Source organism: Cherax quadricarinatus, chromosome 34, assembly GCF_038502225.1.
Source record: "Cherax quadricarinatus isolate ZL_2023a chromosome 34, ASM3850222v1, whole genome shotgun sequence".
Classification (NCBI taxonomy): Eukaryota; Metazoa; Arthropoda; class Malacostraca; order Decapoda; family Parastacidae; genus Cherax; species Cherax quadricarinatus.
Window position 1 is genome coordinate 21,459,564 of NC_091325.1, and position 17,500 is coordinate 21,477,063.

At 42.5% G+C, this 17,500-nt stretch overlaps 1 protein-coding gene across 1 annotated transcript in view; it reads right to left on the reverse strand.

Annotated features, from left to right (window-relative positions):
- grh (grainy head) overlaps nucleotides 1-17,500 on the reverse strand; it is an 893,472-nt gene that overhangs the window by 430,359 nt on the left and 445,613 nt on the right. The gene's annotated exons all lie outside the window — the stretch shown is intronic.

The following is a 17,500-nucleotide window of genomic DNA, read 5'->3' on the forward strand; positions in this document are numbered from 1 at the left end:
AACCAAGACAACAGTGCATTAGTGTTCGCAATAAAGCTAACAGAATTCTTGGCTTCATATCTGGAAGTATAAATAATAGAAGTCCTCAGGTTGTTCTTCAACTCTATATATCCTTGGTTAAGCCTCATTTAGACTATGCTGCTCAGTTCTGGTCACCGTATTACAGAATGGATATAAATGCTCTGGAAAACATACAGAGGAGGATGACAAAGATGATCCCATGTATCAGAAATCTTCCCTATGAGGATAGACTGAGGGCCCTGAATCTGCACTCTCTCGAAAGGCGTAGAATTAGGGGGGATAAGATAGAGGTGTATAAATGGAAAACAGGAATAAATAAAGGGGATGTAAATACGTGCTGAAAATTTCCAGCTAAGACAGGACTCGCAGCAATGGTTTCAAGCTGGAAAAATTCAGATTCAGGAAAGATATAGGAAAGCACTGGTTTGGTAAAAGAGTTGTGGATGAGTGGAACAAACTCCCGAGTACAGTTATTGAGGCTAAAACGTTGTGTAGTTTTAAAAATAGGTTAGATAACTACATGAGTGGGTGTGGGTGGGTGTGAGTTGGACCTGACTAGCTTGTGCTGCTGGGTCTGGTGCCGTGCTCCGTCCTTGAGTGGAGGTTACCAGACTGGGTGGGTCATTGGGCTTATCCGGGGGGGGGTCATTGTGCTATCCCGGGAGGCACATTGACCTGCTGCGCATGGGTCAGTAGACCTGTTGCAGTGTTCCTTCTTTCTTATGTTCTTATCTGTTAGCAGATAGGTTCGGTATGAAGTGTGGGGATTTCCAGCTCTCAATCTTTCTTTCCCTCCCTCCCTCCCTCCCTCCCTCCCTCCCTCCTTCTCTCTCTCTCTCTCTCTCTCTCTCTCTCTCTCTCTCTCTCTCTCTCTCTCTCTCTCTCTCTCTCTCTCTCGTTTAACTATCTGCAGTTCTGTCTAGATAATTAAGAGTAAGAGTTAGATTTTTTACTGCTAGGTTCGGACTGTCATTATGATTCCTCGTATGACACCTGTCTTAGTTTTCTGATACGGAACATGGGCAGTAGTCCGTAATGTTAAATCTTTGGAGAGCTATAGGATAGTCTTCGAACCGGTGAAGAGCTCTTGATTCAAGGAAGTGAAGCTACCCCCCACCTCTCTGGATCAATGATGACTACTTCCTATTCCCCAGGCGCGGCATAACCCCTACGGAATAATAATGATAATAATAATAATAATAATAATAATAATAATAATAATAATAATAATAATAATAATAATAATAATAATAATGATAGGCACCAGTCACTGCGTTAATGCAGTATCAGTTGTGCAGTTGTAGTGAACATGGTTAGTGTTCTTGAGTGGCACGGCAACACTGCCACTACTAACAACCAAAGAAACAAATCATATTTTCCAATATAACGTACTTTACACTAGATTAAATTACAGAGATTGTCTTCCATGGGAAAGTTCACAGTTAGGCACTGCATCTCTGCCTTCATTATTCACCTCACGAGTGAACACCTTCGTGATTAATATTTTGGTGTTTCCTTAACACACCTGCTGTCCCTGTTCACTTAGCAGTAAGTAGATACCTGGGAGTTAGCCGACTGGTGTGAGTCGCATCCTATGGACAAAACTAACCTAATTTACCCGAAATGTTCTGCATAACAAAGGGCTTTCTATACAGTATGTCACTGATGTCAGTTTAAGTTTGTGTAAGTTGTTGTTTGTACTTGTAGGAATAAAAATTATTATTATTATTATTATTATTATTATTATTATTATTATTATTATTATTATTATTATTATTATTATTATTATTATTATTATTGGGGCAGATCTTAATAGAACTCAATCTAGGAGACAATAACCGCGCCAGCGTCTCATACATGATTACAGATTTTGCCACCAGAGTTGAGTATTTATCATGTGCCACATGTCTATCCTGTGGATGGTAGCACAAGAGCACAGGGATGCACAAAAGGCCTAATAACTAGTCCCCAAAAGGGTTAACAGGAACACGTATGAATATATACTTATCAATTCGCAAACAGGCGAAATTATTTACAAACATTATCTCTCAGTCCAAAAGAGGATTCGAACCTGCAAACTCGGCATCAGAGCACCCAATACTCACATGCCAGACTCCAGTTCTGAAGTCTGGCTGTGTGGATAAATACTGCGTACTCTTATGCCGAGTTTACAGGTTCCAATCCTGCTGTGGACCGAGAGATAATGTTTATATATGGATACATATTTGAGATTTATATTTAGTCTCTTGCAAGTCAATTTAGTATATTTGCTTAAAATGTTTGGAATACTATTACCATTAATAAGATAACTAGACATTTCACATAGGTTATTAAGCTATCTCTATTTGCTTCAATATGTGGATAATGAAACACAGAGTACAGGAAAAATGTTCCTAATACTAACTACATAGTTAGCATTGAGTATGATGATCATGTATGTGTCTGCCAAACTGCCTGACTACTACAACAACCATTCATTCTGCTTAAATTGCAAATTGCTCCGTATATATGCTTACCTACGTTCATATTATCATAGAGAATTATAAATCTACTCAGACTTCTAAGTGTATTCTTCTGACTTTCGGATTTATTTACTTCTCTCGAATCATAACCCAGGTTATGATTCGGCTTTTGCTTTCATGACATTTTCTTTGACTAACACATCTGATTTTTTTTCATGTAGGAATATTTATTGCGAGAAGGATTTTATAAGGATTTGTTTATTAGTTCCTTTCAGTTTTTTGATACCTACAGTGCGTGCACCTGGCTTGGCCAATCTGCATGATGCTAGAATCACTACGGGAGTCAAGTGCGTTTAGTGACGACACAAAATCGGGAGTGATCAAGGAGTCATCTCTCCCTCTCTTTTCTTTCTCTCTCTCTCTCTCTCTCTCTCTCTCTCTCTCTCTCTCTCTCTCTCTCTCTCGTCAAAAAAGTTTAACTTTAGTTCCAGTAGGATGATAAACGATTCATTTTGTAATACAGAAGCCAAGTTATTAATTTTTATGCCTAACTCAACATGATTGCTATTTAGGGAGGTAGAAAAAAGCAGATACAGGACTGCTTCTAGAAGACTCTTGTTTAAATCAGTGTATATAATTTGTGATTTATTCCTCATTAATATTTAGGCTAGAAATTCCTTTACAAGTGATTTAAGGAAGGGATTACTAGTGATAGGCTTGTTATGTGATATTAATTAAATACATTTTTCATGGAGTGGTAAAAACGGTAGTGTTTGCCAGAGTTACAGGAGGGGCAGGTTATACAATATATTTTATCTTAATCTTTTTGGATTCGTGTTTATTTACTTTTGGACATTAAGGGAAGTTTATAGTGATACTGTCCGGTTCATTTCTGATTCATTAACACCATTTACAGCGTTAAGTGCAAATTTCGTATTTTCATATTAAGGCCCAAGGCAATGTTAGGACATCCAAGAATAATTCTGAGAGCTTTGTCTTATATTAGCTCAATGGGGAGAAGATATTTTTCTTTTGCTGTCTTTAACATAGAAGTTGCCTAATCTATTAAGGATCTAATATAGGTTACGTACATCATTCTCAGTATTCTTATACAACGAAGGATAATAACTTGCTTTAGTTCTGGTAAACATGGAAAACCTTGTTAATAATCTGGAGATTACAGAGGAACTTGGCACGAGCGACCACAAATCTATTACAATTAACATGGATTGGAAGAATGTAAGTATAGTCGGTGAGATTGTAAGTATAGTCGGTGAGATTGTAAGTATAGTCGGTGAGATTGTAGCTACCAACAAAACAGCATTGAGCTGAATTTAAACTTCTTATTTAATTGTGGTTTGGTGGATTTACCCGCAGGTGCGCCTACTCAGGATATCTGTAAGATTTAATGTAGCCGATGAGTTAACAAAATAAAAGACGGTCACTAGTAGTGACCGTCTTTTATTTAAAAACAGCATTTACAAGAACCTTCGTTCATTAAATTGCTTAGTTGTGGGTCATTACAGTACTGACGATGTTATGTGTTGAAAGAGGAAGGTTTGTTGTGTCCTCCCTCTGTGTTCCACTGATCTGTGACCAAATTCTCCAAGACAGCGACTACATAACAATTAAATGTTTGTGTACAAGAAGATTTGTAATTACCACTGATCCACATAAACTGATTTCTGTGATCTGGTTAATATAAGTCTTTCATTTTGCATTTATCGCCTTGATTACTGTAAATATGATCAAGGTTGTGTCTTGATACATCGTGTATGATACATTTGATCATAGTTACATATCTATTACGCCGCCACTTACATATGATTAGGCCCAATAATGGCCACGATTCCAGCATTCTCATTTTCATTTGAGAAAAAATAACTGGTTTAGTTCCACTTGTGTTTGTTGTTAATGGTTCGATATTCTTATACCTAACCTTATGGACTACAAGAGTAATGGCAGGTCCACCATTATGATCTTGGTCAGGTAAAACATCCGTTTGAAACTGACTGCGTGGAACTTAAATGTTAAAGATGTTAATGGAGAGGTTGCCTGCATATGTTTTGACACCATGATGTTGCATGTTCACTTGGCAGAGGTATGAGAGAATGAGACAAGTTCTTTCCAACATAAATCCCACTACAGTTACTTGATCTTAAGTTAAACACTGCAGGAGTAGGTAACTTCGGGGAAGGTTCTACTTCTCGTAGTCTATATTCTTGTCAGCATGGCATAAATATTCTTGCTTGCAGTACTGTGATGGAAGTTAGGTAACGGTCTTCTGGTGGAAATAATGTTCCCTGAAGTAACTCTGTAACCTACCCATCGTAGTCTTCTTACATGGGAAGGCTGTAGCTTGGCAGTTCTTGTGTGCAAATACAGAGATTTCGTTCTTTCGGAACTTTATCAAACCAATACAAACAATACAAAGGCTCAGAGGGAACAACAGGGAAAAGTATTACATATGAAGGAGAGACATAAGATCTTCAGTAGTCCTACTTGCCCATGCTGGTGGTGGTGGTGGTGGTGGTGGTGGTGGTGGTGGTGGTGGTGGTGGTGGTGGTGGTGGTGGTGGTGGTGGTGGTGGTGGTGGTGGTGGTGGTGGTGGTGGTGGTGGTGGTGGTGGTGGTGGTGGTGGTGGTGGTGGTGGTGGTGGTGGTGGTGGTGGTGGTGGTGGTGGTGGTGGTGGTGGTGGTGGTGGTGGTGGTGGTGGTGGTGGTGGTGGTGGTGGTGGTGGTGGTGGTGGTGGTGGTGGTGGTGGTGGTGGTGGTGGTGGTGGTGGTGGTGGTGGTGGTGGTGGTGGTGGTGGTGGTGGTGGTGGTGGTGGTGGTGGTGGTGGTGGTGGTGGTGGTGGTGGTGGTGGTGGTGGTGGTGGTGGTGGTGGTGGTGGTGGTGGTGGTGGTGGTGGTGGTGGTGGTGGTGGTGGTGGTGGTGGTGGTGTTGGTGGTGGTGGTGGTGGTGGTGGTGGTGGTGGTGGTGGTGGTGGTGGTGGTGGTGGTGGTGGTGGTGGTGGTGGTGGTGGTGGTAGTAGTAGTAGTAGTAGTAGTTGTTGTTGTTGTTGTTGTTATTGTTGTAGTAGTAGTTGTAATAGTGGTAATAGTAGTGGTAATAATAATAATAGTAGTAATAGTAGTAGTAGTAGTAATAGTAGTAACAGTAGTACTAGTAGAAGTGGTAGTAGTAGTAGCAACAGCAACAGTACTACTACTACTACTACTACTACTACTGCTAGTAGTAGTAGTAGTAGTAGGATTAATGAAAATATTTCAGAGATGACGAAGCTGCCTTTGTTCTGTGTGTAATTGTCTTAAATGGAGATTAATGACTCTGGATGCTGCTGCTGTTGTTGCTGATAGTGCTGATGTTGCTGCTGGTACTGTTATTGTTGGTGCTGTTGTTGATGCTGCTGCTGCTAATGCTGCTGCTACTGCTGCTGTTGTTGCTGATAGTGCTGATGTTGCTGCTGGTACTGTTATTGTTGGTGCTGTTGTTGATGCTGCTGCTGCTAATGCTGCTGCTACTGCTGCTGTTGTTGCTGATAGTGCTGATGTTGCTGCTGACGCCGCTATTGATGCTATTGTTGTTGATGATACTGCTGTTGCTTTTGATGTTGCTGATCCACAGGTTTCAAACACCACAGGTGTGGAGCCAGCAGACAATACAGGTGTGGAGCCAGCAGACAATACAGGTGTGGAGCCAGCAGACGCCACAGGTGTGGAGCTAGCAGACACCACAGGTGTGGAGCTAGCAGACACCACAGGTGTGGAGCTAGCAGACGCCACAGGTGTGGAGCTAGCAGACACCACAGGTGTGGAGCTAGCAGACGCCACAGGTGTGGAGCTAGCAGACACCACAGGTGTGGAGCTAGCAGACGCCACAGGTGTGGAGCTAGCAGACACCACAGGTGTGGAGCTAGCAGACACCACAGGTGTGGAGCTAGCAGACGCCACAGGTGTGGAGCTAGCAGACACCACAGGTGTGGAGCTAGCAGACGCCACAGGTGTGGAGCTAGCAGACACCACAGGTGTGGAGCTAGCAGACGCCACAGGTGTGGAGCTAGCAGATGCCACAGGTGTGGAGCTAGCAGACACCACAGGTGTGGAGCTAGCAGACGCCACAGGTGTGGAGCTAGCAGATGCCACAGGTGTGGAGCTAGCAGACACCACAGGTGTGGAGCTAGCAGACACCACAGGTGTGGAGCCAGCAGACAATACAGGTGTGGAGCTAGCAGAAGCCACAGGTGTGGAGCTACCAGACACCACAAGTGTGGAGCCAGCAGACAATACAGGTGTGGAGCTAGCAGAAGCCACAGGTGTGGAGCTAGCAGACACCACAAGTGTGGAGCTAGCAAAAGCCACAGGTGTGGAGCTAGCAGAAGCCACAGGTGTGGAGCTAGGAGACACCACAGATGTGGAGCCAGCAGACACCACAGGTGTGGATCCAGCAGACACCACAAGTGTGGAGCTAGCAGAAGCCACAGGTGTGGAGCTAGCAGAAGCCACAGGTGTAGAGCTAGGAGACACCACAGGTGTGGAGCCAGCAGACACCACAGGTGTGGAGCCAGCAGACACCACAGGTGTGGAGCCAGCAGACACCACAGGTGTGGAATCAGCAGACACCACACCTGGAGATGAGTTTAATGACCACGGCTTTCACCCCATAATAGTGAGCGTGGGTTGGATGCCGTGGGCAGCCACACCGTGGGCAGCTGCACCGTGGGCAGCTGCACCGTGGGCAGCTGCACAGTAGGCAACCGCACCGTGGGCAGCTGCACCGTGGGCAACTGCGCCGTAGGCAGCCGCACCGTGGGCAGCTGCACCGTGGGCAGCTGCACCGTAGGCAGCCGCACCGTGGGCAGCTGCACCGTAGGCAGCCGCACCGTGGGCAACTGCACCGTAGGCAGCCGCACCGTGGGGAGCTGCACCGTGGGCAACTGCACTGTAGACAGCTGCACCGTGGGCAGCTGCACCGTAGGCAGCCGCACCGTAGGCAGCCTCACCGCGGGCAGCTGCACCGTGGGCAACTGCACTGTAGGCAGCCGCACCGTGGGCAGCTGCACCGTGGGCAGCTGCACCGTGGGCAGCTGCACCGTAGGCAGCATGATTTAAGAGCGTGAGGTGAACGACAGATAACGAGCAAGAAGCCGCTGTAAATCCCTGGGCATGATGCCAGTATGGTGCCTCATATGCCCAGGATGGGCAAGCAATTTAGGGCTCTTCCTTGCCCATGTTACCGCATATGCCTGACGTGGGCATGCGGTAACATACTTACCACAACCCATACTTACACTACCTATGCTTACCACAACCCATGCTTACCACAACCCATGCTTACACTACCTATGCTTACCACAACCCATGCTTACACTACCTATTCTTACCACAACCCATGCTTGCACTACCTATGCTTACCACAACCCATGCTTACACTACCTATGCTTACCACAACCCATGATTACCACAACCCATGCTTACCACAACCCATGCTTACCACAACCCATGCTTACCACAACCCATGCTTACACTACCTATGCTTACCACAACCCATGCTTACACTACCTATGCTTACCACAACCCATGCTTACACTACTTATGCTTAACACAACCCATGCTTACGCTACCTATGCTTACCACAACCCATGCTTACACTACCTATGCTTACCACAACCCATGCTTGCACTACCTATGCTTACCACAACCCATGCTTGCACTACCTATGCTTACCACAACCCATGCTTACACTACCTATGCTTACCACAACCCATGCTTACCACAACCCATGCTTACACTACCTATGCTTACCACAACCCATTCTTACACTACCTATGCTTATCACAACCCATGCTTACGCTACCTATGCTTACCACAACCCATGCTTACACTACCTATGCTTACCACAACCCATGCTTACCACAGCCCATGCTTACACTACCTATGCTTACCACAACCAATGCTTACCACAACCCATGCTTACACTACCTATGCTTACCACAACCCATGCTTACACTACCTATACTTACCACAACCCATGCTTACACTACCTATGCTTATCACAACCCATGCTTACACTACCTATGCTTACCACAACCCATGCTTACCACAACCCATGCTTACCACAACCCATGCTTTCCACAACCCATGCTTACACTACCTATGTTTACCACAACCCATGCTTACCACGACCCATGCTTACCACAACCCATGCTTACCACAACCCATGCTTACCACAACCCATGCTTACACTACATTCGTGCCCACCCATAACTCCTTCTCAGTTCCAATTTACTCACGTCAAACTTTCATTATTCCTCTTAACGACAACCCCGCATTTAGAGGAGCATCCCGGACTATTGTCACGTCATAACTGGGACCAGAAAATTGGAGGCCAGAGGAACTTACAATAGTGGCAGTGGGAAGATGGGAGTGGTCGTAATAATAATAATTATAATACAGCAGCAGTAGCAGCAACAGCATCAGCAGCAGCAGCAGCAGCAGCAGCAGCAATAACAGCAGCAGCAGTAGCAGCAACAGTAGTAGTAGCAGCAACAGTAGTAGTAGCAGCAACAGCAACAGCAGCAGGACTAGTAGCAGCAGTAGCAACAGCAGCAGCAGTAACAGCAGCAGTAGCAGCAGCAGCAGTAGCAGCAGCAGCAGCAGTAACAGCAGCAGCAGCAGCAGCAGTAACAGCAGCAGCAGCAGCAGTAACAGCAGCAGCAGCAGCAGCAGCAGCTTCAAGATAAGCTGAAGTAAATTGTTCCAGTAACAATATTGTGAATTTGTATTATTCACTCTTGTTGTCTTTGTAAGTTCGTGCCCGTCCTCCTAGCACTTGTATAGTTCGTGCCCGTCCTCCTAGCACTTGTATAGTTCGTGCCCGTCCTCCTAGCACTTGTATAGTTCGTGCCCGTCCTCCTAGCACTTGTATAGTTCGTGCCCGTCCTCCTAGCACTTGTATAGTTCGTGCCCGTCCTCCTAGCACTTGTATAGTTCGTGCCCGTCCTCCTAGCACTTGTATAGTTCGTGCCCGTCCTCCTAGCACTTGTATAGTTCTTGCCCGTCCTCCTAGCACTTGTATAGTTCGTGCCCGTCCTCCTAGCACTTGTATAGTTCATGCCCGTCCTCCTAGCACTTGTATAGTTCGTGCCCGTCCTCCTAGCACTTGTATAGTTCGTGCCCGTCCTCCTAGCACTTGTATAGTTCGTGCCCGTCCTCCTAGCACTTGTATAGTTCGTGCCCGTCCTCCTAGCACTTGTATAGTTCGTGCCCGTCCTCCTAGCACTTGTATACTTCGTGCCCGTCCTCCTAGCACTTGTATAGTTCGTGCCCGTCCTCCTAGCACTTGTATACTTCGTGCCCGTCCTCCTAGCACTTGTATAGTCACCTTACCACACAATAATATTACTAATTCTTTTTACTCTTAACTCCTCGTTCCATCCTTTTAATTCATATCTATCACTAGCTCCGGCATCCCATACTAAATCCTGCCCATCTAACATAAACCAGTATGACGGCAATTCTGTTCGGTGGTAAATAGTATCTAGAACAAGGGATGGCCTAAACGCAGCTGGTGATCTACTAGTAGATAGACGGGCAGTGTATAGTTGATGGAAGAACGAGCAGCAACCTAGCCTAGTAACTGGGATCTTACACTACAGCACAGAACTCTTTAATAATTTCAGGACATATTTAATTAATAATGACATTTATACGCCGTATTCATGGTCTCGGTATCTGGTATCCGAGACGAGGTCGGCAGCTGCGAGACACCGAGTGTAGTGGAGCATATAGGGAGAACTTTGGAAAAATGTAGATCACGTCTTACTAAAGCGAGGCGATCTCTTGTGTACAGAAGACAGAATCATGGAGGAGAGGGAGAACCAACAGACTGGACATAAATAACGTAAGGAAAACTACACAAATAACCCGTATATAGGAGAGAAGAGCTTATGACGGCGTTTCGGTCCGACTTAGACTATTTACAAAGTCACACTAACACAAAAAAGAAAAGGAGGCAGTATATAGGTGAGCTGGACAGGGACGGTACCAAGAGAGGAAGGGAAAGAAAAAAAATAATGGTAGTGGTAAAGCTGGTATTGGAAGTAGTAGTAATAAGAGTATCAGTGGTAGTAGAAAGTAGGGAAAGTACTTTTAGTGGGACCGAAACGTCGTCGTAACCTTCTCTCTCCTAAGTACAAGTTATTTGTGCATTGTTCCAGTCACGGTATTGTGTTCTTTAACGTAAGGAAGATAATCTTCTATATGTTGCTGTTTACAGAAGACGCAAAACTAATGAGGATTCGAGCGGAGGATGTTGGCAAGAAAATCCAGGAAGATATGAATAATCTGCAGGCATGGACCAGCAAGTTTTTGCCGTTCAACCCCAATAAGAGGAAATTAATGAAGATAGAAGCCGGACAAAGACGAGTGACAGCAGTGACCAGGAGGAAAGTTACTTCATTATCCAGGCGAAAAAAAGGACAGTAACTGTTAGAACTTCCTTCAGGAACCTAAATAGGGAATGACTTAAGGCACTGAACTTCTGCACATGCAGAAGTTCAATGAAGGTAAGAGGCTCGGCATGGAACTGGTCCCTGACCCAAGGAACGTAAGTTACTAATATGGATAATGTAGGTTAGGTTAGGTAAAGTTTGTCAGGAAAGAGGACAAGTGTTTCCTGACGCGGGTATCTGACCGAATGTCAATGATGAGAAAGATCTGCTAGTTGCAGGATCTGCTACACATTAAATACTTTTGAGGGGATCAATCCGTCAGTGTTAGTAAGAGGGGGTCAGTCCCTCCCTGCTCAGCATGACCTACTTCCACTAGTGGTCCACGCTCACCTGTGACCTTACATCCAGCTGCTACAGATGCTTCGGAACTGAACAAGGCCCTGTGCCAGAAATGATACATACAATGAAATGAAGATCAATAGACTAATGTGATCCCAGAAAGACTTTTCACACATCTAAAGCTTGGGTACCTGACAAGATATCACCTTAAGTACTGAAAGAGGGAATCATAATCGAATTCAGGACACAGTAACACATACACCATGTGACATACACAGTAACACATACACCGTGTGACATACACAGCAACACATACACCATGTGACATACACAGTAACACATACACCATGTGACATACACAGTAACACATACACCATGTGACATACACAGTAACACATACACCATGTGACATACACAGTAACACATACACCATGTGACATACACAGTAACACATACACCATGTGACATACACAGTAACACATACACCATGTGACATACACAGTAACACATACACCATGTGACATACACAGTAACACATACACCATGTGACATACACAGTAACACATACACCATGTGACATACACAGTAACACATACACCATGTGACATACACAGTAACACATACACCATGTGACATACACAGTAACACATACACCATGTGACATACACAGCAACACATACACCATGTGACATACACAGTAACACATACACCATGTGACATACACAGTAACACATACACCGTGTGACATACACAGTAACACATACACCATGTGACATACACAGTAACACATACACCGTGTGACATACACAGTAACACATACACCATGTGACATACACAGTAACACATACACCGTGTGACATACACAGTAACACATACACCATGTGACATACACAGTAACACATACACCATGTGACATACACAGCAACACATACACCATGTGACATACACAGTAACACATACACCATGTGACATACACAGTAACACATACACCATGTGACATACACAGTAACACATACACCATGTGACATACACAGTAACACATACACCATGTGACATACACAGTAACACATACACCATGTGACATACACAGCAACACATACACCATGTGACATACACAGTAACACATACACCATGTGACATACACAGTAACACATACACCGTGTGACATACACAGTAACACATACACCATGTGACATACACAGTAACACATACACCGTGTGACATACACAGTAACACATACACCATGTGACATACACAGTAACACATACACCGTGTGACATACACAGTAACACATACACCGTGTGACATACACAGCAACACATACACCTTACCTCACTTTCTTAACTCCTACACTGAGGCTGACATCTCCATAACTCCTACACTGAAGCTGACATCTCCTTAACTCCTACACTGAAGCTGACATCTCCTTAACTCCTACACTGAGACTGACATCTTCTTAACTCCTACACTGAGGCTGACATCTTCTTAACTCCTACACTGAGGCTGACATCTCCTCCTTGATTCCTACACTAGGGCTGACATCTCCTCCTTGACTCCTACACTAGGGCTGACATCTCCTCCTTGACTTCTACACTAGGGCTGACATCTCCTCCTTAACTCCTACACTAGGGCTGACATCTCCTCCTTGACTTCTACACTAGGGCTGACATCTCCTCCTTAACTCCTACACTAGGGCTGACATCTCCTCCTTGACTCCTACACTAGGGATGACATCTCCTCCTTGACTCCTACACTAGGGCTGACATCTCCTCCTTAACTCCTACACTAGGGCTGACATCTCCTCCTTGACTTCTACACTAGGGCTGACATCTCCTCCTTAACTCCTACACTAGGGCTGACATCTCCTCCTTGACTTCTACACTAGGGCTGACATCTCCTCCTTGACTCCTACACTAGGGATGACATCTCCTCCTTGACTTCTACACTAGGGCTGACATCTCCTCCTTGACTCCTACACTAGGGCTGACATCTCCTCCTTAACTTCTACACTAGGGATGACATCTCCTCCTTGACTTCTACACTAGGGCTGACATCTCCTCCTTGACTCCTACACTAGGGATGACATCTCCTCCTTGACTCCTACACTAGGACTGGCATCACCTTCACTCTTACACTAGGGCTGATATCTCCATGACTCCTAAACTGAGGATGACATCTTCTCCTTGACTCCTACACTGACGTTGACATCTGTTCCTTGACATCTGCACTGAGGCCGATATCTCCTTGAATCTTACACTGAGGCTGACATCTCCTCTTTCACTCCTACACTGAGGCTGTCATCTCCTCCTTGACTCCTTTATTTAGGCTGCCATCTCCTCTGACTCCTACACTGAGGCTCACATCTCCTCCTTGACTCCTACACTGAGGCTCACATCTCCTCCTTGACTCCTACACTGAGGCTCACATCTCCTCCTTGACTCCTACACTGAGGCTGTCATCTCTTTGACTCCTACACTGAAGCAAGTATCTCCTTGATTCCTACACTGAGGCTACTATCTCCTTAATTCCTACACTGAGGCTACTACCTCCTTAATTCCTACACTGAGGCTACTATCTCCTTGAATTCTACACTGAGGATACTATCTCCTTGACTGCTACACTGAGGCTACTATCTCCTTGACTCCTACACTGAGCTTCACCACGTCCAGCAGTGTAGCAGAGGCCTCACTGAGTGATTATCAATGCATGATCACAGACCATAAACGATTAGTCAACACAGTAATAACACATCTGGTGCAAGAGAGTGCTACAACACAGCGACTTCAAAACCACGCTATTGTGGTTCCTAGAACCAGTGCTTCACAGGGGCGTCTTTAGTAGTACCTGGGTAATTAAGAACGTATACAGTTAATCACTTTTCAAAGATTTAATCACCACTGGCATTAGTTTCTTGCCCAACCAGGGTACCTAGTTATCTGAGCTGGCATAGTCTCTCCCCTCAGTTGATCTTGTATGCTATAAGTAGGTGTATACACTTAGTTCATGTACACCGAGAAATGCATATCTCTCAGTATATATATATATATATATATATATATATATAAATATATATATATATATATAGATAAATATATATATATATATATATATACATACATAGATATATATATATATATATATATATACATACATACATATATATATATATATATATATATATATATATATATATATATATATAGAAACAGAAATATATATATATATATATATAGATATATATATATATATCAATGAAATTACGAAACAAGTGATTTTAAATCATTTACTAAACTGCGGCAGGCCAGGAATCGACCCTACGAATCTTATACCGTCCCAGAGGCAGCACACTGTAAGCATCGCCTGGCGTGCCGCAGTTTGGTAAATGATTTAAAATCACTTGTTTCGTGATTTCATTGCTATATAGACTGCTTGTTGAGGCGGGTATTCAAATTGAAGGAGATTGAAATTAATCCTTGAGATAACACTGCCACGAGTGTCCTCGGATCACGAGAAAAAACATGTAGCTCAGCTGCATGCGTGGTAAGTCGATGCGTATATTGTGCTGTCTCTGGAGGCGGTATAAGGATCGTAGGTTCGAGTCCTGGCCTGCCGTAGTTTGGTAAATGATTTTATATATATATATATATATATATATATATATATATATATATATATATATATATATATATATATATATATACATATATATATATATATATATATATATATATATATATATATATATATATATATATATATATATATATATATATATATATGTGTGTGTGTGTGTGTGTGTGTGTGTGTGTGTGCAATACAATCACAGTAAACATGTACTATGACAATATGAAAAATATCCACAGTGAAAAATAGTGAATTTCCAAGTATTTTCGTGATTTCTCACATTATAAAGGAATAGTAAAAATTATAGAACAAAAAGGACTTATAATGCCGAGATATGACCTGACACACGACCCAACACGCGGAACTAAGAGTAGGTGTGTTGTGAGAATTTTGGTCAGGTCACGTGTCAAGTAAATTTTTATGAGTGATGATTCAGGCTTCGCTTAAATTCCTAACAAATTGTATTCATTATAAATGACTAATTTATATAACCCTAAACTTATATTGATATTATTTTTAACGAATCTTGATTCAATTATGTTTCATTGAACCATGGACCTTCTGGATCTTTTTAAAATATATTGGATGGTTAGGATCTCTCACATGAATAAATAGAGGATGAGACTCTTGTCTAGTTCTAATGCTATATTTATGTTGGGGTAATTTTAGTTCAAGGCTTTTTCCAGTTCGACCATAAACTTTATTGTATTTCTTACAGGGAATCTTGTGGACACGGCCATCAGTGTTTTGGCGGGAATTCTTAATAATTTTTTTTTACTGTATCAAGAATTTTAAATGGAACTTTGATTTTAAAATTCTTAAGCAGAGAAAGTATATCAAAAAAGTTTTCATGGTAAGGGAGAAACAACATATTCTTAGTTGAATATGTTTCTTTGTCCATTTTTGAATTGCAAAATGTATTTTTGGCAATTTAAAGGGTTTGTAAATTAATTTTTGGGGCATTTTAGTTCACTCGATATTTCATAAAACTTCAAAATTTCTTCATCTATGAACTCTTCGCTGCAAATGCGCAGAAATCTCAGAAAATATAGGTGAGAATACAAGAAAATTTAACTCTGTCATGATGTGAGGAATAACAGTGTACAAATGAACAGTTATCTGCTGACTTTCTGGTATTTATTTAAATTCTTGACTCCCTTTAATAATTAAAACATCTAAAAAAGGCAATGATTAATTTCGTTTAAACTGAACAGTAAACTTTATGGATTGACTTAGACTATATAATTCAATCAGGAAATGGTTTATATCATATTCTTGGGCATTAAGCATAAAACATCAATATATCTGTCCCAGTTAGTTTCATTGGGAAGAATTCTGTTAAGGAGTCTTGTTTCAAAATATGTACAAATTGTTGAGGACAAGTGAGAGAGGATTTCCCATTATCATACCAAACTTCTGAGTGTAAAGTTCGCCATTAAACACAAACTTTGCATCAACAATGTAAAGTTTAATAAGCTCAGTAACTGTTAATACAATGATAAGTCGTAATTACCAAGGTCTTCTGATGGGAAACTTAATAAATCATCAACTGGAACTTTTATGAACAACGAAGTGACATCAAAACTAACCATATTGTAATTATTTAAGCCATAGTTCCTAATATATCAACTAAATCAATGTTATTCTCAACATTAATATTAAAGACTTTGCCAACAATTGAGCTTAATATATTTACTAACCAGTTGGATAATTTATAGTCAACTGAGATAAAGAAGTTAACTACGGGTCTGGCTGGTTAACCTGGTTTGTGTGCTTTTATTAATCCAAACTTACATAGTAAATAGGAGTTGGTAGTCATGAATTTTTTTAATTATTTCATCTTTGTCTTTCAGTAGTCGTTTTACTGTTTAGCTAAAAGTTACTATTAACTGAATCTAAGGGATTCCTTCTGATTTTCCAGTAAGTATCTGTATCAGTCAAGATATTTGTCTTGGTAATCATTTTTTTTTCAAAATTACTGATGCCTTTGATTTGTCTGCATTAGTAACTTGCAAAGTTTCATTATCTATTAAAGTTTCATAAAACTTAAAAAAATCTCTGAGGACAATGTTGTATATTTTGTTTCATCAATGAATAAATCAGTAGATTTTTTCTAAGTTGCAAATTGTTTTTGAAATTTCTACAGTGCTGACATTTTTAGAGGTAATATGTTTGGCCCCCAGTGTGGCCCTCAGAAATCAGTGTGGCCCTTAATAATCAGTATGGCCCACTAAGCTTGACTCAATAATCAGGGTAGCTTCCAGTGTGGCCCCCCCATGTGGACCTTAATAATCAATGTAGCCCCCAGCGTGACCCTCAGTAATCAGTGTAGCCCAAGTGTGGCCCTCAGTAATCAGTGTGGCACTCAGTAATCAGCGTAGCCCCCAGCGTGACCCTCAGTGATCAGTGTAGCTCTCAGTGTGGCCCTCAGTAATCAGTGTAGTCCCAGTGTGGCCCTCAGTAATCGGTGTGGCCCTCAGTAATCAGTGTAGCCCTTAGTGTATCCCTCACTAAGTAGTGTAGCCCCCAGTGTGGCCCTCACTAAGCACTGTAGCCCCCAGTGTAGCCCTCGCTAAACACTGTAGCCCTCAGTGATCAGTGT